The sequence below is a fragment of the Hemibagrus wyckioides genome, unplaced genomic scaffold (assembly GCF_019097595.1).
Source record: "Hemibagrus wyckioides isolate EC202008001 unplaced genomic scaffold, SWU_Hwy_1.0 Contig2, whole genome shotgun sequence".
Classification (NCBI taxonomy): domain Eukaryota; kingdom Metazoa; phylum Chordata; class Actinopteri; order Siluriformes; family Bagridae; genus Hemibagrus; species Hemibagrus wyckioides.
This window is the reverse complement of record NW_026690780.1, coordinates 470916-485767: the sequence shown is the minus strand read 5'-3', so window position 1 is coordinate 485767 and position 14852 is coordinate 470916. Positions and strand designations below refer to the sequence as shown.

Here is a 14852-nt window from a genome sequence, read left to right as displayed (position 1 = left end):
TCTTCAAAATAAATCAATTAAACCAAAAAAGAAAACAGAAAAAAAAAGACAATATCAAGACCTTTGTTCGCCAGTGCAAATGAGCAGAAAACGTGAAAACAGTCACGCTACAGAAACTATGATGGAGTGGGGCCGGACCTCAGTTTCAGCTTGTTCCCAAAGGCACGGGTACTACAGAGCGCAAAACTCGAGTCTTATTCGATGCAAAGCACAAGCCCCTGACCACCAAAAGATGTTTCTGCCCGGTTTCGGCCCGGGGAACTTTCGCGTGTGAGGCAAACGTGATAACCACTAAACTACAGAAACAGAAGCGAAGGAAAGCGTTTCCTTTCGGTGGGGGAACCGCAAAGTAAGTAAATAAATAAATAATCGATCAATGCAAAGGCTTAAGCGTTCCTTCAACCGAGTAATGAGTGCACGGCCCCAGGCGTTGGTTCGATTCCCGGCCAACACACGACCTTTAAGCCGCATGTTGGAGTGTGGCAAATGTACGAGGACCGCCCTTGAAAAGGCAAACGGAACAGAAAAGTCCGCCAGCTGCGTTTAGCAGGCTTTGGCAAGAGTGTGACGAAGGCTTCTCTGCTTGTGAGAGGTCTTTCCACAAGTGATTTCCACTTGTGTTCTAAGTGGTTGCTTGCTGCCTGAGGCCAAAAAAAAAAAGCCCTACTTGTTGCTCGACTCGAACAAGCAAACACTTGTTCATGCACTAAAGCCCATTTGAAGCTAGGCACCACATAGTGGAGAAACTGCTCTAGTCACCTTCAGGGTCCTGATTAGGACAAGTGGGCTCTTACTGGAGCAAAGCTCAAGGCTTGTTTCTGCCCGTTCTCGAAAGTCAAAACGGAACGGCAAAGTGCACCAGTTGCATTTGACAGGCTTTGGCCAGAGTTCTTTGGTGAGAGCTCTTTCTGATTTCCAATTGCGGTGTAAGTGATGGTTTGCGGCCTGCAGCAAAAGCCCCTAAGCCCTGCTTGATTTGAAGTATACACTTGTTCATTTTCTATGCACTAAAGCGCATTTCAAACTAGGCATCACATTGTGGAGAAACTGCTCCAGTCGCCTTCAGGGTGCCGATTAGGACGAGTGGACGCATACTGAAGCAAAGCTCAAAAGCCTTGGGTTGTTTCTGCCCGGTTTCGAACCGGGGGCCTTTCGCGTGTTAGGCGAACGTGATTACCACTACACTACAGAAACTACAAAAAAAAAAGCTGTTCGGGCTCTCATCTTCAAAATAAATCAATTAAACCAAAATAGAAAACAAAAAAAAGACAATATCAAGACTTTTGTTCGCCAGTGCAAATGAGCAGAAAACGTGAAAACAGTCACGCTACAGAAACTATGTGGGAGTGGGGCCGGATCTCAGTTTCTGCTTGTTCCCAAGGCACGGGTGCTACAGAGCGCAATACTCGAGTCTTATTCGACGCAAAGCACAAGCCCCTGACCACCAAAAGATGTTTCTGCCCGGTTTCGAACCGGGGACCTTTCGCGTGTGAGGCGAACGTGATAACCACTACACTACAGAAACAGAAGCGAAGGGAAGCGTTTCCTTTCGGCGGGGGAACCGCAAAGTAAGTAAATAAATAAATAATCGATCAACGCAAAGGCTTAAGCGTTCCTTCAACTGAGTAATGAGTATGCAACCTCAGGCGTTGGTGGTATAGTGGTGAGCATAGCTGCCTTCCAAGCAGTTGACCCGGGTTCGATTCCCGGCCAACGCACGACCTTTAAGCCGCATGTTGGAGCATGGCAAATGTACGAGGGCCGCCCTTGAAAAGGCAAACGGAACAGGACCGTCCGCCAGCTGCGTTTAGCCGGCTTTGGCAAGAGTGTGACAAAGGCTTCTCTGCTTGTGAGAGGTCTTTCCACAAGTGATTTCCACTTGTGTTCTAAGTGGTTGCTTGCTGCCTGAGGCCAAAAAAAAAACAGCCCTACTTGTTGCTCGACTCGAACAAGCAAACACTTGTTCATGCACTAAAGCCCATTTGAAGCTAGGCACCACATAGTGGAGAAACTGCTCTAGTCTTGTCCTGATTAGGACAAGTGGGCTCTTACTGGAGCAAAGCTCAAGGCTTGTTTCTGCCCGGTCTCGAAAGTCCAAACGGAACGGCAAAGTCCACCAGTTGCATTTGACAGGCTTTGGCCAGAGTTCTTTGGTGAGAGCTCTTTCCGATTTCCAATTGCGGTGTAAGTGATGGCTTGCGGCCTGCAGCAAAAGCCCCTAAGCGCTGCTTGATTTGAAGTATACACTTGTTCATTTTCTATGCACTAAAGCGCATTTCAAACTAGGCATCCCATTGTGGAGAAACTGCTCCAGTCACCTTCAGGGTGCCGATTAGGACGAGTGGACGCATACTGAAGCAAAGCTCAAAAGCCTTGGGTTGTTTCTGCCCGGTTTCGAACCGGGGGCCTTTCGCGTGTTAGGCGAACGTGATAACCACTACACTACAGAAACTACAAAGAAGCTATTCGGGCTCTCATCTTCAAAATAAATCAATTAAACCAAAAAAGAAAACAAAAAAAAGACAATATCAAGACTTTTGTTCGCCAGTGCAAATGAGCAGACAACGTGAAAACAGTCACGCTACAGAAACTATGTGGGAGTGGGGCCGGATCTCAGTTTCAGCTTGTTCCCAAGGCACGGGTGCTACAGAGCGCAAAACTCGAGTCTAATTCGATTCCCGGCCAACGCACTACATTTAAGCCGCATGTTGGAGCGTGGCAAATGTACGAGGGCCGCCCTTGAAAAGGCAAACGGAACAGGAAAGTCCGCCAGCTGCGTTTAACAGGCTTTGGCAAGAGTGTGACGAAGGCTTCTCTGCTTGTGAGAGGTCTTTCCACAAGTGATTTCCACTTGTGTTCTAAGTGGTTGCTTGCTGCCTGAGGCCAAAAAAAAAACAGCCCTACTTGTTGCTCGACTCGAACAAGCAAACACTTGTTCATGCACTAAAGCCCATTTGAAGCTAGGCACCACATAGTGGAGAAACTGCTCTAGTCACCTTCAGGGTCCTGATTAGGACAAGTGGGCTCTTACTGGAGCAAAGCTCAAGGCTTGTTTCTGCCCGGTCTCGAAAGTCCAAACGGAACGGCAAAGTCCACCAGTTGCATTTGACAGGCTTTGGCCAGAGTTCTTTGGTGAGAGCTCTTTCCGATTTCCAATTGCGGTGTAAGTGATGGCTTGCGGCCTGCAGCAAAAGCCCCTAAGCGCTGCTTGATTTGAAGTATACACTTGTTCATTTTCTATGCACTAAAGCGCATTTCAAACTAGGCATCCCATTGTGGAGAAACTGCTCCAGTCACCTTCAGGGTGCCGATTAGGACGAGTGGACGCATACTGAAGCAAAGCTCAAAAGCCTTGGGTTGTTTCTGCCCGGTTTCGAACCGGGGGCCTTTCGCGTGTTAGGCGAACGTGATAACCATTACACTACAGAAACTACAAAGAAGCTATTCGGGCTCTCATCTTCAAAATAAATCAATTAAACCAAAAAAGAAAACAAAAAAAAGACAATATCAAGACTTTTGTTCGCCAGTGCAAATGAGCAGACAACGTGAAAACAGTCACGCTACAGAAACTATGTGGGAGTGGGGCCGGATCTCAGTTTCAGCTTGTTCCCAAGGCACGGGTGCTACAGAGCGCAAAACTCGAGTCTTATTCGACGCAAAGCACAAGCCCCTGACCTCCAAAAGATGTTTCTGCCCGGTTTCGAACGGGGGACCTTTCGCGTGTGAGGCAAACGTGATAACCGCTACACTACAGAAACAGAAGCGAAGGAAAGTGTTTCCTTTCGGCGGGGGATCCGCAAAGTAAGTAAATAAATAAATAATCGATCAACGCAAAGGCTTAAGCGTTCCTTCAACCGAGTAATGAGTGTGCAGCCTCAGGGGATCTTTCGCGTGTGAGGCGAACGTGATAACCACTACACTACAGAAAATATAAAGTAGCAGCTCGGGCTCTCATCTTCAAAATAATTCAATTATTACAGCTGGCATTATTGATATTAGAGAAATACGCTGACCAGCTGCTGTTCAGAGCAGTTCTGTATCTAAGCAGGTGTTCAGTGTAATCTATAGAGTGTACAGATTTGCTGGGTTTCCTTTATAATTGCTAAAATGGTCACTCTGACATCTCTTGGTGGAGACATGTTTTTTAAAATGGTAAGGTTAAAGCTAGGTAGAACCTAGGGAAAGTTTAGTAGACTCAAGAATATAAAAAGCATAAATAGAGGAAAAGAAAGATATGTTTCTTGATGAACACAAGATGGCGAACTTGGTTATCTTATGGTCTGACAAGTACAAGAGGACCTTCTGTAATATAGGCTCTGCCTGTTCTTCTATCATTCATACTGCACAAATATTTAACCCTTGCCATTGTTAATCTCAGGAGCTAAACTAATTTCAGACATATAAAACAACTGTTCACTTTAGACTAAAGTGTTTTTTTTGATTCAACATTAAAGTCCATGGAGAAAAAAGGGGGATTTGTTCATCTCCTCTGCAACTGTATCAGACTCTGCACTATGCTACTCTGCTCTAACCCTAACCCACAGTGACAGGAAATCCAGCTGCACTGTACAAAAATTTTGACAGTTCTGTTATATTGAAAGTTTTACTGAATTGAAGATACATGTTTTAAGGTTTTTCTTCTTGATAAAAAACCTGAACAGGCTGTGCTGGTTCAGCACCATCACTGTTTTGGATAGCAGAGGAGCACATGGCTGCGGTGTGGAGCGAGTGAAGCATGGCAAAGCTGTTGGAGACCGAAGAAGACATCCCTAAGCCATTGCACTCGTCACTGCTCCACCGTACCTGGACCCCTTTCAGCCCCTTTCAGCCATCAACCAAGGCTGTGTAACCATGTTTTCCCTATTTTGCTCCTTTTTCTATTTTCACTGAATTTTGTACTCAAAGATTCTTTTTTTCCCTATGTGCACCAAATAAATACACTGTGAATTTTAACCTTCGCTGTCTCATGTATGTCTGTTAAGCCCTCACTGCCTGAGTAGTGTGGGAGATAATTTTGTAAATGAGGATATATGTATGCGGTGTGTGTTTGATGTAGTGTGAAATAATCGGGGGACAGCAGGAGTGAGTTCTCAGGTAAGGTTTACTCGTTAGGTCGTTTGAGCTTAAGAACAATATAAGGTTTAACACGGCATGTTGGCCTGTCACGGGCCTTGCACACAGGCTGCAAGGGCTTTGAAGAACAAATAGTTGTATGAATGATGTCAGTCTGGCAGGCCTTCTCTGCGGTACCAGGCTTTGCAAACTTGGACCAATCAATGGCAGAGATGCACCCTAGATTATTATGGTCAATCTTCGCTCCGCTGGTACCTGGAGCGGCAGTGATCTCATCATGAAGTAAACGCAGCGCGTGCTGGATGGCAATGGTGGTACCAGGCGAAATATCTAGAGTACATACGTAGAAGACAGTGGATAAATCAGAAAAGCCGTGAAGTGTAGAGTGTAATAAAAGAAGGGTGTTGGCCCCTGAAGGACTGAGAACTTACCCATGCTGTCTCCTGAAGAAGAATGAGGTGTTGGCAAGAGTGAGGCCGAAGACAATCCCACTGGTGGGGGCGGAAACACCCAATTTTTAATATAATGATGTAGGGAAGTTTTAATTATAATGGTATTTGAAAAGTTGTAAGTTCAAAGATAATGGTGTAAAAAAGAGTCTAAATAGTCTAAAAAAGAAAGATGGGTGGGATTGTCTAGGCAAAGAACCAGTGACGTGTTGCATTGGGAAGATAAGGGAAATGTATATAAAGGCTGTAGTTGGAGTTTCCCGAAGAGAGGTTGTTGGGACGTTCATGCGTGAGCATCTCAATTCTTGTGTCAGCGCTGATTACAAAATAAAATCTCTTATCTGCATTCATCTAGTCTGCTTGATTGGCTTATTTAGTTTTGAGGCCTTACTAACTATGAGTCTCACTTAGACTGAGCTGTCGGGTCAGTGTGGAGCTGGAGTCAGATTTTAGTAGTGAGTACAGTAGAATTTTTATTCCACATTGTTTTGGTGACCCCGACGTGATTTCAAAGAAAACGAGAGAACAGCAGAGCCCCAGACCTGGGACCTGAGGCTGTGGCCGCTGCCCACGGACCAGACACGGGATCCAACTAGGACAGAGGTAAGGCAGAAGCCTGTTTAACCGAATTTCTGCATTAGTTGTGTGTGGTCTGGGGAGGCGGAGGCGCTCGGCCCAGGGTCGGATCAGCTCTGCTCCAACCTATTGAGGCAGAGAGGCAGAGTGAGTGTAAGTTAAAACCACATAGAGTGACATGATAAATTGCATGTTTTGTATTGAAAAGACTAGATGATGTCAAATGTATGAATGTGTAAAGGCCTGTATGATCGAAAGTCCTGGTGGGTTCCAGGTGGTATGAGAGAAATTCCTGTGAAAAAGACCTTATTTGGACGCAAACGGGGCGTTTAGTAGCAGAATAGTAAGTTCTGTGAATGTGAACACCGTCACTGGAAAAAGAAAAATAAGTGTCAAGTAGCAGGTGATAAAAGAGAAGAGTAAAATTCCTGGATCCGGGTGGTAGTGAAAGGAAAATAAGAGAAGAAAAGAGAAATATAGTGAAAAATCCCGGATCTAGGTGTAAGAGAAATAAGAGATAAAGAGAATATAAAGAGAAAAAGCGCTGAATAGAAAAGTCCTGGATCCAGGTGGTAGAAAATAAAGAAAAGATTAAGAAATAAGGACGGGCCTGCTGTTGGCCTTTGTCTGTTGTCTGTCCTGATTGTATTGCATGCAGTGTGTGGGTGTGTTGAGTGCGAGGGGCTGTGTGAGTGTGAGTGCATGAGGAAAATAAATGGTGACTGGATGTGCGCACTGTAAATAGCACTGTATTAACCTTTTGTCTACTAACACTATTACTGTGAGAGTATAGGAAAACCAGTGTGTACATGCACGCACATTGATATGGACTGTGATATATGAAACAGGTGGGGATGATAGGGCTGAAGTTGAAAAGGAACTGCAACAGAGTGGGAAAATAAGCCAGAAGTCTTTGTGAGAGTAAAGGAATCACCGTGCATGGATGTAATCATACTAAGGTTTGATATATATGTTTTAGAGGTGCATTACATGAGAAGTGAAGGGAAAGTAAGGGTAGTGATGGTGTGGACCAGAATAGCCTTTAGAATAAATCTTATAGTGAAGCGGGCGTCCACATACCGTAAGTGAGGACCTAGTGCCAAGTGTGAGCTGATGTTTCATCTCAATTTGTTGTGCACTCATTGAATTGGATGAATACGTGTATCTGTCGCTCGTATAATTGTTCCACCCTCTACTGACGTGAAAGTGTGGTTTGACATCCATGGGGTCCATGTGAAGATGTAGCACATCGAAGGACACTATTGATCCTGAATGGTGGAAGTGTTTGTATCCGCCTACACGGGACGACACCGTGTGAGTGCTTACTTTACCGTTCTGGAGGAACTAAGTGAGGAAGTTCCCAATATCATCACAGAAAGAGCAAAAACTCGCGGATTAGAGCTAAGTCTTAGCAGTCCACTACCATTCAAGCGAATTGGCTATAGGTTTCCAAATAGGTTTGAAAGGGAGTTCGCGGAGGCAGCACTAGAGTTGTTGAGAAAGGAAGCTGGGAAACTCATGGTTAGGGTCAATTTAATGTGGCCTATGACCCCAAGAGGTCCTCAATACACGGAAGTTTGGATTAGCATGTGGAAGTTGGGGCAGGATCGTACGTTGTGGAAGTGTTTCATTGCAGGAAGTTTAACAGTAGACCCTCAGGTGATGATGAGGAATTAAAAAGAGCAAGGGTGTGTGTGTGTGTGGAAAAAGATTGAGTGCTTTCTGGAGTGGTGGAGAGGTGTGTGTGTGTGTGCGGGGGCATTGTGCCAAGAAAGAGTGAGTAAGAGCGGAGACATCCCCCTAGAAGGAGGAATTTCATACAAAATAAGTGAGGGAAAAGAGTTGTACATATGAATAGGCTGAGGAGTTCAACGGCTAGAGACACGGTTTGTGGACCTGGGACGAAATCAAAAGTGGCTGAAAGCAGGCTTAGCGAGGGAGGGATATTGTGCAATCAGCAGAAGAGAATACTCAGGAAAAATCCACCTACAACTTGGGTCTGCATTCTATTGGGCCACTCAGTGAATTGTAAAAAGTTTGACCCAGATAATACAACATTACCCTTATTGAAGTATTGAGCTATTATATTGACACCATATACTGCATGCGCACTACTGTTTTCTTCAGCTGTATGGCCTTTCACCAAGACTTGGAGATAGAAACAAGGGGAATACGCACACACTTTTGGGATGAGCGGACATATAAAGATAGAGAAGGAGTAGAGCACTGGCAGCCAGAAGATTTGATTAGAGATAAATTGTGGGCCCTGACAAAGTTTGACGGACTGTACACCTTACAAAGAACGTTCCCTGACTTAGACTGGTACGAAGCCTTGAGGAAGATTTGGCGCCCCAAGTTGTTGAGTCCTATATTGAGAGCACTAGTTGACGCTCCTGAGCCCAGCAGTGTAGCCATCCCAATATTTGATTTCATCAGTGACCCATATAAGGAGGACGACGAACCCCTGGCAGAGTTATTCCAGCCCAGACCAGGCTAGTACAACTATTGTTCGGGATTGACAGCAACTGTGACAGTAGAACCGCGACTTGTACATTGGGAAAGAGGTTTTGCAACGTCAGTGCTGATTGATAAGATCAATGCGCTCGGTGAGAAGATAAGAAAGAATCCAGTAAGGCCGAGCTTGACAGTGAAACGAATCAGCGTCGCACTGACGTGGTCAGAAGGCAACAGGAATCCAGGAGAGAGAAGTAGCGCATACAGGGCACAACAGGGGTGCATCATGAGTGAAGGGAGAAGACAGCCTACACCAGTTGACATTATAATAGCGCAACACAAACCTGACGAGAAGTATGTCAGGAAGTGTATGAGAAAATGGCATGACAGGACTCAGGGGACATGGCAGTGGCCGGTGGAAGGAACATTTGATGAAAAGGCCTGCTCAGAAGTGAGAGAAATGCTGAGACACTGGAAGCCAAGCAAAGATGATGATAAATCCAGAGGAAAGAAGTATAGGCGATTAGAGATTCTGGAATGGTTCATGAGAGAAGGAAAGAAGGTCAGAGAAGTGGAAGAAGCGGTGAAGCGAGCGATAAAGAAGGAAGAAGAGCGGAGTAGAGAGGAGAAAGAAATAGAAAGACCACCGCCAATCTACTGTCCACCACCTAACTACAACGAGCCAATGGTGGGCAGGGAACAAGTGGGAGTGTATCCAACCTTAACGGACTGCTATGCCCACTGGACAGGATGGGAAGACGTGGAGATATCAGTTGAAAACCCAATTAAAGGAAAAATTAGAAGGAGCAAAGAAACAGGGGGAAATCACAGTGAAAATGAGGAAGAAGGGGAGGCAGAGGAGATACTGCAAAGAGCAAAGAAAGAGAGTGAAAAGTATTTGCAAAAGGGAAAAGAGTTCACACACTCAACACCAGTGGGGGACAGTGCTGAGAGATATATCTCAACGTGTGCGAGTGGGCCTACAGCGCCCCCCACGCTCCCGGAAGAATGGGAAAGAGATGAACCAATGAGTGAGGAACAGGGTGCGTATAATCAATCCCGAACAGAAAAGACAACAGGGCCACCGGAAAAACAACCATGTGCTGAATACTGGCGAGAAGATCCAGAGAGACAGGTTAGAGGAGTGCTGTACATAGAGCCAAGGGAAGATGCAATAAAGAGACAGAGGGACACCAGAGAGCAGAAGGTGAGGGATAGTGTTCATAATTTCGCGCAGCAGCTGGAAGATTTAGAAGAGCGCTTACAAAATTCAGTTACAGCGTTGGAGGAGCAGCTGGAACGGGAGCGCACGTGACCAAGAACCTTAAGGGACAAGAAGTCATTAAAAGCACCACAGAGATATGGGTTTGATGACGAGGAAGAGGTTCGAATGAATCCCCTGGTGACAAAAGGAAGAGATGTGCAATATGTTCCATGGACATTTATGGATATGGTAGGATTAAGCTCACAGCTACCGGAGATGTGTAATGGAGGGCAGAGGTGGATTACAAAGTTTGAAGAAAAGACAGCAGGACATACCTTGTCGATAGGAGATGTGAAAGCCATATTAGCCCAAACAATAGGGAAAGCAAAGACAGCTGAAATACTGGATGAAGCTGGACTAAAAGGAGCAATGGATCTACCAGGCTGGGATGCTATAGCACTGGGGACATGGAGAAATAGGTTGTGGAATGAAATAAGGAAAACCTACCCCACGAAAATGGACCCAGGACAACTGGAACACATGATTCTGAAGGAAGAAGAAAATGTAGTAAAATTCATTCATGATTATCAGAATAAATGGAAGGAAGAGACAGGTGGAACATGGGACGAGACAGACACAAGTAAAGGACTGTTTAAATTAATGCTGAAGAAATGTCTACCAGAACCAGTCCAAATCTCGTTGGATGAGGTGGTCGGTCTAAACTCCATGCCTTGGGATACCTACAAAGCACATGTGATACATTATGTGGAACAATACAGAAAGAAACAAAAGGACGAGAAAACAGCCTCAGAGGCCCTACTGACACAGCTATATAAAACACAGCTTGGCGAGTTGACAAGAGCTAGACAGAAAGAAAAGGAGAGAGAAAAAGCAGGAAAAATACAAGCCGCAGTGGTTATCCCAGCAGGCCAAGAACCAGTACAGAATAACCAAATGCTGCCGCAACAAGGACAAACACCGCAGCAACCGCAAATGATGCCACAACCGCAGGTGGCAGCACCAAATTCACAGCATCCACAAAATAGCCAGGTGTACCCAATGACTCAACCCATTAATGTCCACATTGGCGGTGCACAAGGAAGATTTAGAGGACGCCCAATGAGAGGTCGGTGGCAAGGGAGAAGGCAGCTGTGGGAACGATTTGGATCACCACCGCAGGGATATGCGCCGCAGAGCCCTGTAGGGCCCCAAGGACTGAGTTATGCGCAGGCACCCCCCAATCCTCAGTACCAACAGCCTCAACAACCACTAGAGTGCTGGGGCTGCGGAGGGACTGGACACATGAGAAGAGACTGCCCACATATGTATCAGCCCCAGATAGGCCCGGGACTGGGGCCTGCACCAAATTGGAGTTGAAACGGCCCTGAGAAGCCAGAGGGGGAGAATATGCAGTATGCCACTACACTGCATCCGCAACAAGAACCAACTGTCATGGTAACACTCAATAATGAGCGTCCTTTTCCATTCATGATCGAAATGGGTGCCACATATTCATGTATAGGGCGCGAAGGCTCGAATCTCCCTCTAGCTCGGAAGACCATCAAAACAACAGGCTTCTCAGGGATCTCACAGATCTTACATTTCACAGAGCCTCAGATACTAACATTAGAAGACACCACCATTGTGGCACCACTTTTGTATTCACCCTCCACACCAGTCAATTTATTGGGACGAGATCTTTTGTGTAAATTTAAGGCTAGAATTCAGTGCAGCCCTACAGGCCTCTGGGTAACATTCCCAGACAGAACCACAGCAGAACAATATCTCATGGACGCAGGCAGACACAGAGTGTAGCACAGTGTATTGGCTACAGAACGACAATCCCTCATTATCAGAGTTGCAGGCCAGCTATTTACAGTGGAAGCCATGGATACAGGCTATGCGGCCGGATTACACCGAACCTAAGAGCCCGTTGCACTGTACTATGTGTTTTGACCCTGACAGCACCAATGAAGAATATGCAACACTATGGTCAGACATGTTGGAAGGAAAACTGTTTGATGTGGTGACAACAGACATCTTCGTGGGCCCTCAAGGAGTGGCAGCGGCAGTTCAGTTACCCAATAACTTAAAGAGCTGGTACCAGATTACAAACTCAATACCACACATCACACTGATGGTAGCAGGGGGATATGAATCGAAAGACCTGGGACCAATGCTCAAAGAAACTAGCCAGGTGCTGGAATGGAAGCCAACCATCAATCAGTACATGCACACCTCACCGGATGGAAAATTTATGCGCATTTCTCAAAAAGGCACAGACACTTTAAGAGCCACACAAACCTTGATAGAAAAGAAAATGTCGCCTATCTATCAGTTACCACTTTCAGACGACAAAGACATCGCACCAGATAAACAATCGGATACAGAAACTGAAGGGCTGTTAGCCACCATCCCAAGTGTGCTCTGGACTCAGCACTCTACGGACGTAGGACTCATAAAGTCAGCAGGACAGGTTTTGATAAAACTTAAACCTAATGTCAGGTACCCGTATCAGAAACAATATCCACTAACACCACAAGCTCAGGCAGGGATAGGGCCTACACTCGAGGGGTTATTGGAGGCAGGGGTTTTAATACCAACACATAGCCGCTGCAACACTCCAATATTCCCAGTTAGAAAACCAAACTCAGATAAGTGGTGACTTGTGCATGATTTACGTGCCATTAACCATATAGTTGAGGCAGAAGCACCCATAGTCCCAGATCCACATACGTTACTCTCCAACATCCCAGGCAATACTAAATGGTACACGGTTATTGATTTGTGTTCAGCATTTTTCAGTATTCCACTGCATCCAGATTCACAACATTTGTTTGCGTTCACGTATAACGGCCAACAGTACACATACACGAGATTGCCCCAGGGCTATTGTGAAAGCCCATCAATTTTCAATCGCATTGTGGCTAGGGATCTAGCTTCATTGGATATTGATAGTCTTCTCCTGACATATGTTGATGACATCTTGATTTGTAGCCCAACTAAAGAACAGTGCCAGGCAGACTCCCTTAAAATATTGAGACTCTTAGCAGAAAACGGACACAAGGTGAGCAAGGAAAAGTTACAGTTCTGCAAACAGGAAGTAGAGTATCTAGGAAGAGTTTTGCATGGCACTAGTCGTAAGCTGTCGCCTACGCATCTAGAGGCGGTCCGTAAAGCCCCGAAACCGCAAACGGTTGGGCAGATGTTGTCTTTCTTGGGTATGGTGGGTTATAGCAGACAGTGGATAGTAGATTTTGTATTGAAGGTAGCTCCACTACGTGCGTTGATAAAAGCAGCTGATCAAAAGAAAGCTGCATTGGTTTGGACGACGGAGGCCATTGCAGCTTTCGAAATGCTGAAGGAGGATCTTTGTACAGCACCAGCGCTAGCGAGTCCTGATTACGGTAAGCCATTCTTCCTGTATGTATCAGAGAAACGAGGCTTCGCTAATGCCGTGTTAACTCAGCAACAGGGACCAGGCAAGCAGCCTGTTGCTTACTTTAGCTGCAGGCTAGACAACATTGAGAGTGGTATGCCGCCATGTTATCGTGGATTAGCAGCAGCAGCCTTTGCGTATCAAAAGGCGTCAACCATTACAATGGGCCATCCTACTATATTGTACACTACACATGCGTTACACGCCCTGCTTACCAGTCCGACATTTGTGATAACTCATGCGCGGAAGACGGGTTACGACGTAATTCTCTCTTCACCAGAATTGACTATTCAAAGATGCCAGACAGTTAATCCAGCTGATAGAATGATGACCCCATTGGATGGTGAACCGCACGATTGTCAGCAAGTTTCAGCCACATACTCTAAAGCGCGTCAAGACCTTGAAAATCAACCTTTGCCACATTCGGATGTAACCTTTTTTGTTGACGGCTCGTGCTTTAGAGGCCTAGACGGGAACTTGGCGGGTTACGCCATAGTAGCGCCCAGTAATGATTTGACTAGCTTTGTTACTGTTCAGTCTATGGCTGTTTCTCAACCATGTTCCGCACAATTGGCTGAGTTAAAAGCGCTCGCCGCAGCTTGTAAGCTAGCTGCAGGGAAATCTTGTACTATTTTCACGGATTCTCAGTATGCTTATGGTGTGTGTCATTACTTCGGCCCTACATGGGCCCAGAGAGGGTTATTGAGAGCAGATGGCTCTCCTGTGACGCATGGAATGGCCATAACTGATTTGTTACATGCTATTACTCTGCCAGCTAAACTAGCCATCGTCAAATGTTTAGCGCATAAAACAGATGGCTCTTTTGTTACCAGTGGAAACACTACAGCAGATGAGGCAGCAAAATCAGCAGCTTTAGGACATACCAACATTATGCTTGTGACCGACTCTGAAGGCGATGACTACCCAGAAACGGACTTAACCTCCTTAGCAGCAGCGCAAAACTCGGCCTCAGTGTATGAGATATCTAAGTGGATAAAAAGGGGGGCGGTTAAGAATGCACGGACAAGCGTATGGCGGGGTCCTCAGGGACATTTTGTGGCTCCTCTCTCAGTTCTCACATCGTTGATTAATGATGCGCATGGCTTGAGCCATTGCGCAAGGGGGGAAGTGATCAAACGGATTCAAAGAGCATGGTGGTCTCCGTATTTAGCTCAGATGGTTGATCACAGGTTAGCACATTGTGAAATATGCGCAGAATACAACAACAGGAAAAGTTTTACTGCCCCAATAGGTCACATACCAGAGCCAGACGGACCATTCAGGCATCTGATCATTGACTTCATGGATATGGCTGAGGTGAAGGAGAAGAAAAGGTATGTTTTGGTGGTGGAGGATAGGTTTAGTAGATGGGTGGAGGCGCACTCCAACAGCTAAAGCAGATGCAGATTCAGTGGCTAAATTTTTGTGTCGTGAGGTGATTCCAAGGTTTGGTATTCCTGATAAGATCAGCTCAGACAGCGGTACTCACTTTGTGAACAATGTGATTCGAAGAGTGTTCCAGTATTTAAGAATACGACACAGATTGGGCTGTGTCTATCACCCACAGTCGCAGGGAATGGTGGAAAGGGCCAATGGAACATTAAAAGCGAAGCTGGCAAAAATTTGTGAAGCTGGAAAAATGAATTGGGTGCAAGCT

At 45.8% G+C, this 14852-nt stretch overlaps 6 non-coding genes across 6 annotated transcripts; 1 reads left to right on the top strand and 5 right to left on the bottom strand.

Moving 5' to 3' along the window:
• Positions 1-1121: 1121 nt before the first annotated feature.
• Positions 1122-1194, bottom strand: trnav-aac (transfer RNA valine (anticodon AAC)). The gene has a single exon. It is a non-coding gene; the product is annotated as a tRNA-Val (tRNA).
• Positions 1195-1452: 258 nt separating this feature from the next.
• Positions 1453-1525, bottom strand: trnav-cac (transfer RNA valine (anticodon CAC)). Its single transcript has one exon. It is a non-coding gene; the product is annotated as a tRNA-Val (tRNA).
• Positions 1526-1646: 121 nt separating this feature from the next.
• Positions 1647-1718, top strand: trnag-ucc (transfer RNA glycine (anticodon UCC)). The gene has a single exon. It is a non-coding gene; the product is annotated as a tRNA-Gly (tRNA).
• Positions 1719-2379: 661 nt separating this feature from the next.
• Positions 2380-2452, bottom strand: trnav-aac (transfer RNA valine (anticodon AAC)). Its single transcript has one exon. It is a non-coding gene; the product is annotated as a tRNA-Val (tRNA).
• A 906-nt stretch (positions 2453-3358) lies between these two features.
• trnav-aac (transfer RNA valine (anticodon AAC)) lies at positions 3359-3431 on the bottom strand. Its single transcript has one exon. It is a non-coding gene; the product is annotated as a tRNA-Val (tRNA).
• A 254-nt stretch (positions 3432-3685) lies between these two features.
• trnav-cac (transfer RNA valine (anticodon CAC)) lies at positions 3686-3758 on the bottom strand. Its single transcript has one exon. It is a non-coding gene; the product is annotated as a tRNA-Val (tRNA).
• Positions 3759-14852: the final 11094 nt, after the last annotated feature.